Source organism: Gorilla gorilla, chromosome 17, assembly GCF_029281585.2.
Source record: "Gorilla gorilla gorilla isolate KB3781 chromosome 17, NHGRI_mGorGor1-v2.1_pri, whole genome shotgun sequence".
NCBI classification, from domain to species: domain Eukaryota; kingdom Metazoa; phylum Chordata; class Mammalia; order Primates; family Hominidae; genus Gorilla; species Gorilla gorilla.
The window spans coordinates 23,389,315-23,408,153 of record NC_073241.2 but is presented as its reverse complement, the minus strand read 5'-3'; the positions used below and the strand labels follow the sequence as shown (position 1 = coordinate 23,408,153).

Genomic DNA, 18,839 nt, shown 5'->3' with positions numbered 1-18,839 from the left:
ACTTGTGGGCCTGGGACACCTGGATGATGAAGGGTCCAGCATGGGCTGGAGCAGTGCCAGGGGTTGGGGTTCTGAGAAGCATCTGTGGCCACTCCCAGAGAATGACCTGAATTTCCTGAGAGTTTGTTGCCAGGCCTTGTGGTGGGCGCTTGGCATTTCATGCCTGCCATAGAGGTCTGTTACCTGTCCCATTCACAGAACAGCACATAGAGGCCTAGAAATCAGCCTCCTGTGCTGAGAGCCACCTCAAGGGTCATAGAAGAGGCTGGGACCCAAGCATAGGCCCATGTGACTCTGGGGAGTCACTCATCTGAAGCCTCAAGTCATCTGTGACATGGCAGAGGCTGGGAGGTAGAGTGTATTCACACAGTTGGCAGAGCGGGGATGTCCCCTGGGGGTCTCAGGGGCCTGGGATGGCATGCCTGCTGTGCAACGGGCAACATGATTTCTTTCTATGGAGGAACCTTGCATGGGGGTGCCGGAGAAAGCCTTGTCCCTGCTGTGGCCCAGCAGCCTCCTGCTTCTGAGACCCCCACCAGGGGATCCAAGATTCCTTGAGGTGGGGTCCAGGGTTTCTCCTGAGTCACCAAGTGGACCCCTGGACCTAAACTCTGGTCTGAGGGCTCTAAGCCAGAGTCTTTCCAGGGAATCCCTGTAGTCTCCCACTGGAACAGGGTGGGTTTCCATCATTCTCTTTTCAAAAACAAAAAATAATTAGCAGAAATAATTCACTGGTGGTTGGGGGGAATTGGAAGATTCAGATAATCAAAGAGTTAAAACAGGCTGGGCATGGTGGCTCATGCCTCTAACCCCAGCACTTTGGGAGGCTGAGGCAGACTGATCACCTGAGGTTGGGAGTTCGAGACCAGCCTGACCAACAGGTAGAAACCCAGTCTCTACTAAAAGTACGTAATTAGCCAGGTGTGGTGGTGCATGCCTGTAGTCCCAACTACTTGGGAGGCTGAGGCAGCATAATTGCTTGAACCTGGGAGGTGGAGGTTGCAGTGAGCCAAGGTTGTGCCATTGAACTCCAGCCTGGGGGACAGAGCGAGACTCCATCTAAAAAAAAAAAAATTGGAAAAGTTGTTGGGAATATAATCCACACAAAAATATCCTCAATCACATTAGAGTGGTCAACATGCCAATTCAAGAAATTTAGAGTACCTTTGTGAAGTACTATACAGGACAACAATCACCAAGACACAGTTATCAGATTCTCCAAGGTCAACATGAAAATAAAAGCCTTAACAGGAGTTAGAGGAAAGGGTCAGGTCACTTTCGAAGGGAACTCTATTAGGCTAACAGTAGACCTATCAGCAGAAACCTTACAATCCTTAAAATCTTAGGAGCCTATTTTCAGCATCCTTAAAGAAAATAAATTCCAACCAATAATTTCATATCCTGCCAAACTAAGCTTCATAAGCAAAGAAGAAATAAAATCCTTTCCCGGCAAGAAAATGCTAAGAGAATTTGTTATCATTACACTAGCCTTACAAGAGGTTCTTTAGGGAAATGAAAAATAAAACCTGCTAACATAAAACACACTTAAATACATAGCCCAAAGACCATGTAAAGCAACTACCCAGTTGAATCTACAAAACAACCAGCTAACAAAACAATGACAAGATACAAATCTCACATATCGATATTAACCTTGAATGTAAATGGTCCAAACACCCCACTTAAGAGGGACAGAGTGGTAAGTTGGAAGACTCAACCATATACTATCTTCAAGAGACCTATCTAATATGTAATGCCATCCATGGGATGAAAGGAAAGGGTTGGAGAAAGATCTCTCATACAAATGAAAAACAAAAAGACCAGAGGTTGCTATTGCTATGTCATATAAAACAGACTTTAAACCAACAACAGTAAAAAAAAAAAAAAATAAAAGTCCTTACATAATGATGAAGCATTTAGTTCAACAAGAAGACATAAAAATCCTGAAAATATAGGCATCCAACATTAGGGCACTCTGATTCATAAAACAAATACTTCTAAACCTACAAAAAGACTTAGACAGCCACACAATAATAGTGGGGGCGAGTTACTGGGTGCAGCACACCAACATGGCACGTGTATACATATGTAACTAACCTGCACGTTGTGCACATGTACCCTAAAATTTAAAGTATAATTTAAAAAAAAATAGTGGGGGATTTGAACATCCCACTGACAGCTTTAGACAGATCAATCATTGTGATGAAAACTAACAAAGAAATTCTTTTTTAAAATGTATTATTATTATTATTATTATTATTATTATTATTATACTTTAAGTTTTAGGGTACATGTGCACAACGTGCAGGTTTGTTACATATGTATACATGTGGCATGTTGGTGTGCTGCACCCATTAACTTCTCATTTAGCATTAGATATATCTCCTAATGCTATCCCTCCCCGCTCCCCCCACCCCACGACAGTCCCCGGTGTGTGATGTTCCCCTTCCTGTGTCCATGTGTTCTTATTGTTCAATTCCCACCTATCAGTGAGAACATGTGGTGTTTGGTTTTTTGTCCTTACGATAGTTTGCTGAGAATGATGGTTTCCAGCTTCATCCATGTCCCTATAAAGGACATGAACTCATCATTTTTTATGGCTGCATAGTATTCCATGGTGTATATGTGCCACATTTCCTTCATCCAGTCTATCATTGTTGGACATTTGGGTTGGTTCCAAGTCTTTGCTATTGTGAATAGTGCCACAATTAACATACGTGTGCATGTGTCTTTATAGCAGCATGATTTATAATCCTTTGGGTATATACCCAGTAACAGGATGGCTGGGTCAAATGGTATTTCTAGTTTTAGATCCCTGAGGAATGGCCACACTGACTTCCACAATGGTTGAACTAGTTTACTGTCCCACCAACAGTGTAAAAGTGTTCCTATTTCTCCACATCCTCTCCAGCACCTGTTGTTTCCTGACTTTTTAATGATTGCCGTTCTAACTGGTGTGAGATGGTATCTCATTGTGGTTTTGATTTGCATTTCTCTGATGGCCAGTGATGATGAGCATTTTTTCATGTGTTTTTTGGCTGCATAAATGTCTTCTTTTGAGAAGTGTCTGTTCATATCCTTCGCCCACTTGTTGATGGGGTTGTTTGTTTTTTCTTGTAAATTTGTTTGAGTTCATTGTAGATTCTGGATATTAGCCTTTTGTCAGATGAGTAGGTTGCAAAAATTTTCTCCCATTCTGTAGGTTGCTTGTTCACTCTGATGGTGGTTTCTTTTGCTGTGCAGAAGTTCTTTAGTTTAATTAGATCCCATTTGTCAATTTTGGCTTTTGTTGCCATTGCTTTTGGTGTTTTAGACATGAAGTCCTTGCCCACGCCTATGTCCTGAATGGTATTGCCTAGGCTTTCTTCTAGGTTTTTATGGTTTTAGGTCTAACATGTAAGTCTTTAATCCATCTTGAATTAATTTTTGTATAAGGTGTAAGGAAGGGATCCAGTTTCAGCTTTCTACATATGGCTAGCCAGTTTTCCCAGCACCATTTATTAAATAGGGAATCCTTTCCCCATTGCTTGTTTTTGTTAGGTTTGTCAAAGATCAGATGGTTGTAGATTCGTGGCATTAATTCTGAGGGCTCTGTTCTGTTCCATTGGATTATATCTCTGTTTTGGTACCAGTACCATGCTGTTTTGGTTACTGTAGCCTTGTAGTATAGTTTGAAGTCAGGTAGCGTGATGCTTCCAGCTTTGTTCTTTTGGCTTAAGATTGACTTGGCAATGCAGGCTCTTCTTTGGTTCCATATGAACTTTAAAGTAGTTTTTTCCAATTCTGTGAAGAAAGTCATTGGTAGCTTGATGGGGATGGCATTGAATCTATAAATTACCTTGGGCAGTATGGCCATTTTCACGATATTGATTCTTCCTACCCATGAGCATGGAATGTTTTTCCATTTGTTTGTATCCTCTTTTATTTCATTGAGCAGTATTTCGTAGTTCTCTTTGAAGAGGTCCTTCACGTCCCTTGTAAGTTGGATTCCTAGGTATTTTATTCTCTTTGAAGCAATTGTGAATGGGAGTTCACTCATGATTTGGCTCGCTGTTTGTCTTTTATTGGTGTATAAGAATGCTTGTGATTTTTGCACATTGATTTTGTATCCTGAGACTTTGCTGAAGTTGCTTATCAGTTTAAGGAGATTTTGGGCTGAGATGATGGGGTTTTCTAGATATACAGTCATGTCATCTGCAAACAGGGACAATTTGACTTCCTCTTTTCCTGATTGAATGCCCTTTATTTCTTTCTCCTGCCTGATTGCCCTGGCCAGAACTTGCAACACTATGTTGAATAAGAGTGGTGAGAGAGGGCATCCCTGTCTTGTGCCAGTTTTCAAAGGGAATGCTTCCAGTTTTTGTCCATTCAGTATGATATTGGCTGTGGGTTTGTCATAGATAGCTCTTATTATTTTGAGATACGTCCCATCAATAACTAATTTATTGAGAGTTTTTAGCATGAAACATTGTTGAATTTTGTCAAAGGCCTTTCTTGCATCTATTGAGATAATCATGTGGTTTTTTCATTGGTTCTGTATATATGCTGGATTATGTGTGTTGATTTGCATACGCTGAACCAACCTTGCATCCCAGGGATGAAGCCAACTTGATCTTGGTGGATAAGCTTTTTGATGTGATGCTGGATTTGGTTTGCCAGTATTTTATTGAGGATTTTTGCATCGATGTTCATCAGGGATATTGGTCTAAAATTCTCTTTTTTTGTTGTGTCTCTGTCAGGCTTTGTTATCAGGATGATGCTGGCCTCATAAAATGAGTTAGGGAGGATTCCCTCTTTTTCTATTGATTGGAATAGTTTCAGAAGGAATGGTACCAGCTCCTCTTTGTACCTCTGGTAAAATTCGGCTGTGAATCCATCTGGTCCTGGATATTTTTTGGTTGGTAGGCTGTTAATTATTGCCTCAATTTCAGAGCCTGTTATTGGTCTATTCAAGGATTAAAGTTCTTCCTTGTTCAGTCTTGTGAGGGTGTATGTGTCGAGGAATTTATCCATTTCTTCTAGATTTTCTAGTTTATTGCATAGAGGTGTTTATAGTATTCTCTGATGGTAGTTTGTATTTCTGTGAGATCGGTGGTGATATCCCCTTTATCATTTTTTATTGTGTTTATTTGATTCTTCTCTCTTTCCTTCTTTATTAGTGTTGCTAGTGGTCTATCTATTTTGTCGATGTTTTCAAAAAACCAGCTCCTGGATTCATTGATTTTTTGAAGGCTTTTTGTATCTCTATTTCCTTCAGTTCTGCTCTGATCTTAGTTATTTCTTGCCTTCTGCTAGCTTTTGAATGTGTTTGCTCTTGCTTCTCTAGTTCTTTTAATTGTGATGTTAGGGAATCGATTTTCGATCTTTCCTGATCTCTCTTGTGGGCATTTAGTGCTATAAATTTCTCTCTACACACTGCTCTATATGTGTCCCAGAGATTCTGGTATGTTGTGTCTTTGTTCTCTTTGGTTTCAAAGAGCATCTTTATTTCTGCCTTCATTTCGTTATGTACCCAGTAGTCATTCAGGAGTAGGTTGTTCAGTTTCCATCTAGTTGGGCCGTTTTGAGTGAGTTTCTTAATCCTGAGTTCTAATTTGATTGCACTGTTGTCTGAGAGACAGTTTGTTGTGATTTCTGTTCTTTTACATTTGGTGTGTAGTGCTTTCCTTCCAACTATGTGGTCAATTTAAGTATAAGTGAGATGGGGTGCTGAGAAGAATGTATATTCTGTTGATTTGGGGTACAGAGTTCTGTAGATGTCTTAGGTCCACTTGGTGCAGAGCTGAGTTCAAATCCTGGATATCCTTGTTAACTTTCTGTCTCGTTGATCTGTCTAATGTTGACAATGGGGTGTTAAAGTCACCCATCATTATTGTGTGGGAGTCTAAGTCTCTTTGTACATCTCTAAAGATTGGCTTTGTGAATCTGTGTGCCCCTGTATTGGGTGCATATATATTTAGGATAGTTAGCTCTTCTTGTTGAATTGATCCCTTTACCATTATGTAATGGCCTTCTATGTCTCTTTTGATCTTTGTTGGCTTAAAGTCTGTTTTTCCTGAGACTACGATTGCAACCCCTGCTGTTTTTTGTTTTCCATTTACTTGGTGATCTTCCTCCATCCCTTTATTTTGAACCTATATGTGTCTCTGCATGTCAGGTGGGTCTCCTGAATACAGCACACTGATGGGTCTTGACTCTTTATCCAATTTGCCAGTCTGTGTTTTTTAATTGGAACATTTAGCCCATTTACATTTAAGGTTAATATTGTTACGTGTGAATTTGATCCTGTCATTATGATGTTAGCTGGTTATTTTGCCCATTAGTTGATGCAGTTTCTTCCTAGCATCGATGGTCTTTACAATTTGGCATGTTTTTGCAGTGGCTGGTACTGGTTGTTCTTTCCCTGTTTACTGCTTCCTTCAGGAGCTCTTGTAGAGCAGGCCTGGTGGTGACAAAATCTCTCAGCATTTGCTTGTCTATAAAGGATTTTCTTTCTCCTTCACTTACGAAGCTTAGTTTGGCTGGAAATGAAGTTCTGTGTTGAAAATTCTTTTCATTAAGAATGTTGAATATTGGCCCCCACTATCTTCTGGCTTGTAGAGTTTCTGCTGAGAGATCCGCTGTTAGTCTGATGGGCTTCCCTTTGTGGGTAACCCGACCTTTCCCTCTGGCTGCCCTTAACCTTTTTTCCTTCATTTCAACCTTGGTGAATCTGACAATTCTGTGTCTCAGGGTTGCTCTTCTCATAGAGTATCTTTGTGGTGTTCTCTGTATTTCCCGAATTTGAATGTTGGCCTGCCTTGCTAAGTTGTGGAAGTTTTCCTGGATAATTTCCTGAAGAGTGTTTTCCAACTTAGTTCCATTCTCCCCGTCAATTTCAGGTACACCAATCATAAGTAGATTTGGTCTTTTCACATAGTCCCATATTTCTTGGAGGCTTTGTTCATTTCTTTTTACTCTTTTTTCTCTAAACTTCTCTTCTCACTTCATTTCATTCATTTGACCTTCAATCACTGATCCCCTTTCTTCCACTTGATCAAATCGGCTACTGAGGCTTGTGCATGTGTCACGTAGTTCTTGTGCCATTGTTTTCACCTCCATTTGGTCATTTAAGGTCTTCTCTATGCCGTTTATTCCAGTTAGCCATTCATCTAATCTTTTTTCAAGGTTTTTAGCTTCCTTGCGATGGGTTCGAACATCCTCCTTTAGCTTGGAGAAGTTTGTTATTACCAACCTTCTGAAGCCTACTCCTGTCAACTCATCAAAGTCATTCTCCATCCAGATTTGTTCCATTGCTGTGGAGGAGCTGTGACACTTTGGAGGAGAAGAGGTGCAGTGGTTTTTAGACTTTTCAGCTTCTCTGCTCTGGTTTCTCTCCATCTTCATCATTTTATCTACCTTTGGTCTTTGATGATGGTGACCTACAGATGGGGTTTTGGCGTGGATGTCCTTTTTGTTGATGTTGATGCTATTGCTTTTGTTTGTTAGTTTTCCTTCTAACAGATTCCTCAGCTGCAGGTCTGTTGGAGTTTGCTGGAGGTCCACTCCAGACGCTGTTTGCCTGGGTATCACTGGCAGAGGCTTCAGAACAGCAAATATTGCAGAACAGCAAATGTTGCTGCCTGATCCTTCCTCTGGAAGCTCTGTCTCAGAGGGGCACCTGGCTGTATGAGGTGTCAGTTGACCCCTACTGGGAGGTGTCTCTCAGTTAGGCTACTTGGGGGCCAGGGACACACTTGAGGAGGCAGTCTGTCCATTCTCAGAGCTTAAACTCCATTCTGTGGGAACTACTGCTCTCTTCAGAGCTGTCAGACAGGGAAGTTTAAGGCTGTAGAAACTTCTGCTGTAGAAAGTTTCTGCTGTCTTTTGTTCAGCTATGCTCTGCCCCTAGAGGTGGAGTCTACAGAGGCAGGCAGTCCTCGTTGAGTTGTGGTGGGCTCCACCCAGTTCAAGCTTCCCTGTGGCTTTGTTTACCTAGTCAAGCCTCAGCAATGGCAGATGCCCCTTCCCCAGCCTGTCTGCTGCCTCCCAGTTCGATCTCAGACCGCTGCGCTAGCAGTGAGCAAGGCTCCATGGGTGTGTGATCCTCCGAGCCAGGTGCGGGATATAATCTCCTTGTGTGCCATTTGCTAAGACTGTTGGAAAAGTGCAGTATTAGGGTGGAAGTGTCCCAATTTTCCAGGTACCATCTGTCATGGCTTCCCTTGACTAGGAAAGGGAAATCCCCCAACCCCTTGTACTTCCTGGATGAGGTGATGCCCCACCCTGCTTCAGCTCACCCTCTCCGTGGGCTACACCCACTGTCCAACCAGTTCCAGGTACTTCAGTTGGAAATGCAGAAATCATCTGTCTTCTGTGTTGATAGTGCTGGAAGCTGTAGACCAGAGCTGTTCCTATTTGGCCATCTTGGTGCCTCCCCTTGTTTTTTTTTTTTTTTTTTTTTTCTGATTTCAACTTGACAGCAGAACTCAACCATGCTGATGGTGCAGACGCATGTTGGTGGGAACTTTTCATTGTTTGATTCTGACATTTATGATACATGGATTCACTTACTAAAGTTTTGTAGAGAGAGTAATAACCATTTAATCACCTAGATGATATTTCCTTTATAAAATCAAACATATCTGGTGGTTTTAGAGCAATATTTTTTACCTCAGTCACTTGTGTTTATTAGACAAGAATACTAAGTGTCAAGATGTTTGCATTGCCTTTCATATTTTTATTTAGGGGACAATGTAATGATAAATGACTTTGAATATATAACCAGACACACCTTCATACACCCCCAAATCTGTGCTAATTTACTGTTTTTTATATTTCATGCATGAAGCTAAATTGTTTTTACCCATGGATTAAAGCCAAATGATACAATGATACCTGAATCCTGGCCAAATAACATGAAATGGCAACTGCAAAATTGTTCTGCAAAATTTTACAAGGTATTATGGTATTGAGGATATCCCAAGAATACTTGAGAGGCATTATCTTTCTCATTGGAGACTGACATTCCTGTATCAAGTAAAGTCTCAGGAAAAAGAACCATGTGTGACTATTTTAATGCAACCTCTTGGTTGAAATAAAATGATTAAAAGTAGTGTTTATCTTGTTGATAACTGAGAAGCAAATATTAAAAATTTTGTTCTGAGATGAAGAGAGTTCACATGATAAGTCTCTGGGGTGTGAACTAAACTGGGAAAGCACCAGGACCATTTCTAAGACATACAGTTAATTAGGGTTTGGATAAACAGAATAATGTTCCCCACTCCCTAAAAAAGATATTTGCATCCAAGTTCTTAGATACTGGAAATACATTACAATTCATGGCAAAGAGAATATAAGGTTGCAAATGGGATCAAAATTGCTGATATGCTGATGAAAAATAAGAAGACTATTATGAATTATCATGGTGGGCCCAGTAGAATCATAAGCATCAAAAACCATGGAAGAGTGAAGAATAAACCGTATCAAAGTGATAGATCATGAGAAAGACTCAATTGGATATATTTTTAATTGTTTGCTTTAGTGAGTCTTTCCACTTTAGCATACATTTTATTCAATTCAACTGTGCAAATGTGATTCATTTTATATGCCTGTCACTGAATTGGGTGCTAAAAATAAAATGAGAGAACACAAAATAACAAAAATTGATTTCTAAAGATGGAGGGCAAAGGGCATTAGGAATATAGATAGTGTGCACCCTATACAGGCATGATTGTAAATGTATTCATTATATATAGAGAGTAATAATTATATATATATATATAATTATTTGGCTTAGAAAAGAGTGCAGGGGGTATATTATCAAGAATTTAGCATCAAGGTTAATCAAGAATAAGTGAGTAAAATAAAAATAATAATGATGGTAATAATTTCAAACACTGAAGAAAGAACATTGATGATATGAAGTCATTTTTTTTCAGATCTACAAAATATGTTTCTTCTATGCCATTAGGATGAACACAGTTTTCACTTATGTTATCTTTTAAAAATGCCTTTAATTGTCAAGCTAGCATTAGAATCTCAGCCAACATCTTCCATCTTCTCTTCCACATTTTTACATTCTTTCAGGATCACAGGCCTAAGACCCATGACCTGGTCACCTGTCATTTGGCCTTTGTCCACCTAGTAATGCTCTTCACTGCAATGGAGTTTTTGTCTCCAGACATGTTTGAGTCACTGAATTTTCAGAATAACTTTAGATGTAAAGCTTTCTTTTTTTTTTTTTTTTTTGGAGATGGAGTCTCACTCTGTTGCCCAGGCTGGAGTGCAGTGGCACGACCTCAGCTCACTGCAAACTCCACCTCCCGGGTTCACGCCATTCTCCTGCCTCAGCCTCCCATGTGGCTGGGACTACAGGCGCCTGCCACAACGCCCGGCTAAATTTTTTTGTATTTTTTAGTAGAGACGGAGTTTCACCGTGTTAGCCAGGATGGTCTTGATCTCCTGACCTCGTGATCCACCCGCCTCGGCCTCCCAAAGTGCTGGGATTACAGGCGTGAGCCACCGCGCCCGGCCTAAAGCTTTCTTCTATTTGCACAAGGTGATGAGGGGCCTCTCAATCTGCACCACCTGCCTCCTGAGCATGCTCCAGGCCATTACCATCAGCCCCAGCACCTCCTGGTTGGTGAGATTTAAACATACATTTACAAAATACGATATCCTGGGCTTATTCGTTTTTTGGTTTAACAATTTGTCTTTCAGTAGTGACATGATAATCTACACTGTAGGTTATTCCAATGACCCAGATGATTTTGAATATCAGCAAATATTGCACATTTTTCCCAATGAATGTCCTCATCAGGGCGCTATTTCTTATGCTGTCATTATCCAGAGATGCCTTCTTCATAGGAATCACGCTGCTCTCAATTATATACATGGTCATTCTTTTGTCCAGGCATCAGAGGCACTCCCAGCACTTTCACAGCAGCAGCCTTATATTAAGGACCTCTCTAGTGAAAATGGCCACCAAGACCATCCTGATGCTGGTGAATTTCTTTGTGCTGATGTACTCAGTGGACTTCATCCTCTCATCATCCGCAATGCTGTTATGGGTAATTGGCCCTGTCACCTATGGTGTCCACAAGTTTTTGGTCAATGCCCATGCCACTGTCAGTCCTCTGGTGCTAATCAGATCTGATAAAAGAATCATCAATATTCTGCAAAAGTTGCAATGGAAGTGCCATCTATTTTTAACAAGTTGGTGATAAAATTTTCTAAAAATTATTTCTTTGTAATCAAATAAATTATACAAAAAGCACATAATTTTCTTTCTGATTTAAATAAAACATGTGAATTGTACTTTTATAATATCTCAATATCTTTTAATTTTTTGGTGCCAAGAACTTTGTGCTTTCCTCAATTCAATGTCCACTATGATTTTGTATTCTCAAGGTCTGTCTCTCACCCCTTCATTTTAATTTTACCTTTATACAGGAAAATGTTATTTTCTTCTTGAGTACACTCTTACGCAGCTCCTATTGGCAAGCAAATCTCTTAGTTTTAATTTTTGAAATTATTTTAATTTTTCTTATTTATTGAAGATATTTAGCTATATTCAAATTCTAGCTTGAATAAAAAAATTTTTAAGCATAATTTTAAAATTTGTTTTTAATTGAAAATAACATTGTGTAAGTTTATTATGTATGTTTTGAATTACATATAGATTATAAAATGATTAAATCTAGCTAATTAACAAATGCATGATCTAAAAGTTATTGTTTTTTGTGGTGACAACACTTAACATCAACTACCTTTTCATTTTTCAGGACTGCAATATATCATAATTAAGTATGGCTGCCGTGCTGCATAACAGATCTTGTAAAATATATTGCTTCTATCTAATAATAATTATGTTTCCTTTGACCAACATCTTTCCATCCTGTCCTCCCCACTAACCACCGCAGGCTCTGGTAACCACCATTCTACTCTCTACTTCTAAGAGATAAGCTTGCTTAGATTCCACATTTAATAAATTCCTGTGTTATTTGTCTCTCTATGTCTGGCTTATTTCACTTAACATAATGTCCTTCAGGTTCATCTATGTTGTCTTAAATGGCAGAATTGTATTCTGCCATTTATTTTAATATGCCATATATTTGTGGCCAAATAGTATTTCATTATGTTTACATACCATGTTGTCTTATCCATTTATTCTTTGATGGGCACTGTGATTGATTCCATATCTTGGCCATTGTCAATAGTGCTGTAATAAACATGGGAGTGTAGCTATCTCTTTAACATACTGATTTTATTTCTTTTGGCTATATGCCTAGTTGTGGAATTGCTGGAACATACAGTAGTTCCATTTTAGGTTGAGAAACTTCCATACTTGTTTTTCATAGTGGCTGTATTAATTTGTATTCAAACCAACAGTTTATAAGAGTTCCCTTTATTCCACATCCTTGCCAACACTTGTTCTCTTTTGTCATTTTGATTATAGCCATTCTACTTAAGATAAGGTAATGTCTGGTATTGTTTTGATTTGCATCTCCCTGGAGGTGATAAACGCCAAGACAGAGAAACTGGGAGATACAAGAGGACAGAAATGACTCAGTGATAGACACCATGGAGTCTCATCCACAATCTGCACACTCTGATCCTCTAACCAAATGACAAGCCACAGTTCAACTACTCCTTTTAAAGAAAAATGAGAAAAAAAATCTCTAAAATCGAGGACAGGCAAGGAGAGTGTCCCCCTTTGGGCACCCCAGCTGGTTTTATGTGTGATAATTACAGCACCTCTTCTTGCAAACATTTATGTAAAGGGAGGATTTTACTAAGGACGACCAACATCTAAGGTTCCCAAAGTGAAGAAATTTAAATATTCCCAAACTGGTCTTCTCGTATGCTAAATTAGAGAAGTTAGGTTTCCGCATCAAGGAAAATAAATGAGGGTTGTATTTTAGCTGGCACCTAAAAACATCCAAAAGTAGAAACGACAAACTTATTTCTTTCCAGAAAGGTAACAACAAAATATTTGAAACTACCTCAGAATTAAAGAAAAGTAGCAAAATCAGCTTCTAAAATCAGGAAGCTGCCAGAAACTGTCTCTTCTTTTTCTTCTCCTAAACCTCTGCTTTCTAAACTTCCTTGCCTGGATGATTTCTTTTTTTTCTCTTTCTCCTCCCTGTATTCCTTCTTAAACCACAAAGCGTCCAGAAATAGCTACAGAAGACAAAATAGTAGTCATTTCTTTTAAAACAAAACCCACAGGAAGAGTGGGTTCAAACATAAGATATACACTTTACACCAAGTCCGAATTAAGTGCTCTGATGTTTGGATTTCCTGATCTGACTCAAGACACCTTAGGTTTGCCAAGGAATTCCAAATAATGCTTAAGACCTATGATTCAGGGTTTTCAAACCAATATCAGCTAACTGATTTACTAGTCCTCCAAAACAAAGCCAAAGAATGCTACAAAGTAGTGAATTAGAAACAGCTTTAGCAGATTTTAACAAACTAAAGTGCAAATGGGAGAGAGAAGTGTAGGGAGTTTTGCAACTGCCTCTGTGGGAATTTACCACAGCTATTCCCCCTAATCCTATAGACTAGGCAAAATACAACAATGTAATATATACCCCAGCAAAACCATACCTGATTATTATATCACATTTATTTTTATTTTTTGTGGGTATACAGTAGTTGTGTGTATAAATGGGGTACATGAGATACTTTGATACAGGCATGCAACGTGTAACAATCACAGCATGGTAAATGGGGTATCCATCTCCTCAAGCATTTACTCTGTATTACAAAAATTGAATTATATGATTTCAGTTATTTTAAAAGGTACAACTAAATTATTATTGATTATAATAATTGTCAATTATTGACAATTGCAGAGTTGTGGTATCAAGTACTACTGTTGTGCTACCAGTACAAACTGTGTTATCAGTACAAATACTACTGTTGTGCTATCAGCACAAATACCCTGTTGTGCAATCAAATAGTACCTCTACCTCTTATTCATTCTTTTTAACTATTTCTTGTACCCATTAGCCATCCTCACTTCCCTCCATGGCCCTACCAAACTGCCCCCCTACTATGCTTCTCAGCCTCTGGTAACCATCCTTCTACTCTCTATCTCCGTTGAGTTCAACTCAATGGGATCCTTAGCGCCCATAAATAAGTGAGAACATGCAAAGTTTGTCTTTCTGTGCCTGGCTTATTTCATTTAGCATAATAACCCTCATCCATGTTGTTAAAAATGACAGAATCTCATTCTTTTTTTCTGGCTCCACTGTGTATACATACTACATTTTCTTTATCCATTCATCTGTTGATTGACACTTATGTTGCTTCCAAATCTTGACTATTTTCAACAATACTGCAACAAACATGGGAATGTAGACATCTTTTCAACATACTGAGTTCCTTTCTTGTGAGTATATACTTAGCAGTGAAATTGCTGGATTATGTGGAAGCTCTAGTTTAGTTTTATGAGAAACCTCCAAGCTGTTTTCCATAGTGGTTGTACTAATTTACATTTCCACCAACAGAGTACCAAGCTTCCCATTTCTCCACATTCTCACTGGCATTTGCTGTTGCCTGACTTTTGGACAAAATTCATTTTAACTGGGGTAAGATGATATCTCATTGTAGTTTTGATTTGCATGTTTCTGATAATATAACTGCTTGCAATTCATATGCCTTCTTTTAAGAAATGTTTATTGAAATATTTTGCCCATTTTAAAGATCAGATTACTAGATTTTTTTGCTATACAGTAGTTTGAGCTGCTTATCTGTTCTAGTTATTCATCCTTTGTCAGGTGAATAGTTTGCAAATATGTTCTCCTATTCTGTGGGTTGTTTCCTCACTTTATTGATCATTTCCTTTGACATGCAGAAGATTTTTAACTTGATGTAACTTCATTTGTCCATATTTGCTTTCGTTGCCTGTTCTTGTGGGGTATTACTCAAGACATTTTTTCCAAGACCTGGAGAGACTTTCCCCAATGTTTTCTTGCAGTAGTTTTTTAATTTGAGGTCTTAGATTTAAGTATTTAATCCATTTTGATTTGACTTTTGTATATGGCAAGAGTTGGGGTTATAATTTCATTCTTTTGCATGTAGATATCCAGTTTTCCAAGCATGATTTATTGAAGAGATTGTCTTTTCCCTAATTTAAGTTCTTGGCACATTTGTTGAAAATGAGTTCAGTGAAAATGTATAAAATTTTTTTCTGGGTTATCTGTTCAATTCCATTGGTTTATGTGTCTATTTTTATGCCAGTACCAGGCTGCTACAGTTACTATAGCTTTGTAATATAATTTGAAGTCAGTTAATGTGATTCCTGCATTTAATCTGTGAATTGCTTTGGGTAATATAGACATTTTAACATACTAACACTATCAATCCATGAACATGGAATATCTTTCAATTTTTGTGTCTTCAAATTATTTTATGATTGTGTTATAGTTTTTGTTGTAGAAATCCTTTACTTCTTTGGTTGATTTCTATGTATTTAGTTCTATTTGTGGCTGTGATAAATGGTATTTCTTTTTAAATTCTTTTTCAGATTGTTCACTCTTGGCATATAGAAATGTTACTGATTCCTGCTGGGCGCGGTGGCTGATGCCTGTAATCCCAGCACTTTGGGAAGGTGAGGTGGGCAGATCACGAGGTCAGGAGATCGAGACCATACTGGCTAACACGATGAAACCCCGTCTCTACTAAAAATACAAAAAAAGTTAGCCAGGTGTGATGGTGGGTGCCTGTAGCCCCAGCTCCTTGGGAGGCTGAGGCAGGAGAATGATGTGAATCCAGGAGGCGGAGCTTGCAGTGAGCCAAGATTGCACCACTGCACTCCAGCCTGGGTGACAGAGCGAGACTCTGTCTCAAAAAAAAAAAAAAAGCTACTGATTTTTATATATTGATTTGTATCCAGAAACTCTACTGAATTTATCAGTTCTAGTAGTTTTTGTGGAGTCTTCAGGTTTTTTACAAATATAAGATTATATCATCTGCAAAACAAGGATAATTTGTCTTCTTCCCTTTAGATGCCCTTTATTTCTCTCTCTTGTCTGATTGCTTTTGCTAGGACTTCCAGTACTATGGAGAATAACAGTGGTGAAAGTGGGCATCCTGGTCATGTTCCAGATCTTAGAGAAGGGGATTTCAGTGTTTCCCTTGTCAGTATGATACTAGCTGTGGGTATGTCATATATGGCTTTTATTATGTTAATAATGTTCTTTCTCTACCCAGGTTTTTGAGGGTTTTTAATCATGATGGGATGTTGAATTTTAGCAAATGCTTTTTTTAAAATGCCTTAATTTAAATGATTATATAATCTTTTCCTTCATTTTGTTGATGTGATGTATCATTTGGATTGATTTGCAACCATTCTTGCATCCTTGTGATAAATCACAAGGGTGTGATAAATCACACATGATCATGAAGAATGATATTTTTAATGTATTGCTTAAAGGTTTGCTAGCATTTTGTTGAGGATTTTTGCATCAATATTAATTGGAGATATTGTAGTTTTCTTTTTTTAAAGTGTCTTTGATTTTGGTATAAAGGTAATTCTGGTGTTATAGAATGAGTTTTGAAGTATTCCCCATCTCTATTTTGTGGAATAGTTTCAGTAGGATTGGTGTTAGTTCTTTAAATATTTGTTAGAATTCAGTAGTGAAGCCATAGAATATTGGGGCTTTTCTTTACTGGGAGACTTTTTATTACAGCTTTGATCTCATTATTTGTTATTGGTCTGTTCATGTTTTGTATTTCTTTGTGTTTCAATTTTGTGTGTTTCTTGGCCCTAGTCTGGTCCACTCAGACCTGCTCCATGCTCACCATCAGGCAGCTGGTGGTCCTTCTTGAAGAGTGAGTGCAGCAGGGACCAATGGTTGGGCTGAAGCCCCTTCACCTCATGGGGACTCTCCAATACTCATTGAACTTCATGGTGAGGGACAGAGGACCCACCCTGGCTCTCAGCGGGTGAGCAGGGAATTCTTATTCAAGGAAGCCCCTGGGGCAGCAGCAGGAGGCAGCCCTTGGGAAAAAGCGCCCAAGGCCCCCCTCAACCGGCCATCCTGCCTCCTCTGCAGGACCTTCTCTTCCCCTCTTTCCCTCCCTCCTGAGGTGAAAAGGAGGGGAGGAGACCACGGAGCCCGCTGTGTCAGGGAAACCTGGCCCTTCCTTTTGAGCGTCCAGGGGACTCGCATGGGTCTCGCCCCTTCTCCAGGACCTGGAAGCTTCTCTCTCTGAAGAGCCCTGAGTTCCAGTCTCAAGTGTCTCATTCCCCATTGCCTCCTGCTTCTCCTTTCATCCCTGCCACCACCACCTGGGGCTCACACTCCCTGCCTTTGGGCTTCAAATGTTGTACTACGTGCTTGACCCACTAGCCTGCTTAATCTTCAAAATCACTCTATCAAAAAGACATTTTAGGCTGGGCATTGTGGCTGAAGCCTGTAATCCCAGCACTTTGGGAGACCCAGATGGGCTGATTACTTGAGTGTATGAGTTACAGACCAGCCTGGGAAACATAACAAGATCCTGTCTCTACAAAAATAGAAAAAAAATTAGCGGAGTGCTGTGGCACATGTCTGTAATCCCAACTACTTGGGAGGCTGAGGTGGGAAGATTGCTTGAGCCTGGGATGTCGAGGCTGCAGTGAGCTGAGATCACGTCACTGCACTCCAGCCTGGGCAACAGACTGAGACCCTGTCTCAAAATAAAAATAAAAATAATTTAAAAAGCAAAATTGCCGAAATCATTCATTTAACCAATAAGATGAGCACCTACCTATCAGGGACAATAAAAGTTTAAAGGGGCCAACAATTATGAAGGCAGTATTGAATTCACTTGAAATATGAAGAACACCACATTGGGTGAATTTAGATAGGAAGGCCAAGGAGATATTCCTAGGAATATCATTATATATGGAAAACACTGAAAAAATACACTGCGGTGTTTGAGAAAATAATGGCCATAGAAAGAGATTTCATGGGCCTTCCAGCTTATGAAAAAATCAACTGAAATTGCTCGACATTAGGTTAGAACATTAAAAAGGAAAAATAAGCCATTATAGAAGGAGAGAATTGGAATAGGGGACAAGAATGACCCATTTCCCAGTCTCTTCCTAGAACAGGGCTGGGGAAAAATCTGTGGTCATCACATTCACCATTGCATAAACACATATTCTTTCTATATGTCAGCAAGGAGCAAGGGCTACCAAGACAAGGCAAGGAAAAGGAATAGAGAATATTGCTGGGTGCTTTTCTGTAGGGTGATCAGGAAAGGCCTCACTGAAAAAGAGACATTAGAGCAGAGCAAGTGAGAGAGAGAGAGTCATAGAGAGATCTGTGGGAAGAGCATTCCATGTGAGGGCAACAGACACTGCAAAGGCCCTGAGGCAGGGAGTGCTTGGCATGTCTGAGGAGCCAGAAAAAGGCCAGTGGGGCTGAAATGGAATAAGTGAGGAGTAATAGGGGCAGAACACTTATGGCCTTAGAGATAATGGCTCTAGGTGTTTTGTTTTATTTTCCAATTTTTAAAATTGTGTTAAAATACACATAACATAAGCGTCTGGGATCCCACAGGATGCTGGCCCCAAACGGGCCAATTTGTCCTGTCTCTGTGGGATTTCTTGGTTCTAGAAGATCAGATTTGGTCTGGGTCACCCAAATCTGTCTGTACCCCAACCTCCACTGTCTGCTCTTACCTCCCTAGGTGCTGGCTCAGGTACTGGGCAAACTTTACCAGGAATATATACATTGTGTGGAATTTCTTAGCTTCCATTTCAACAAAGTTGAAACTTGGGGGAAATGATTTGCCAAGGGTTACAACTTGGGGAAAATGATGATAGTTTGCTTTACAAATTGTTCTAGTTAACCATT

General features: G+C 39.4%; 1 pseudogene; it reads left to right on the top strand.

Moving 5' to 3' along the window:
* The first annotated feature begins 9,972 nt into the window (after positions 1-9,972).
* LOC129528174 (putative vomeronasal receptor-like protein 4) lies at positions 9,973-11,204 on the top strand (annotated as a pseudogene).
* Positions 11,205-18,839: the final 7,635 nt, after the last annotated feature.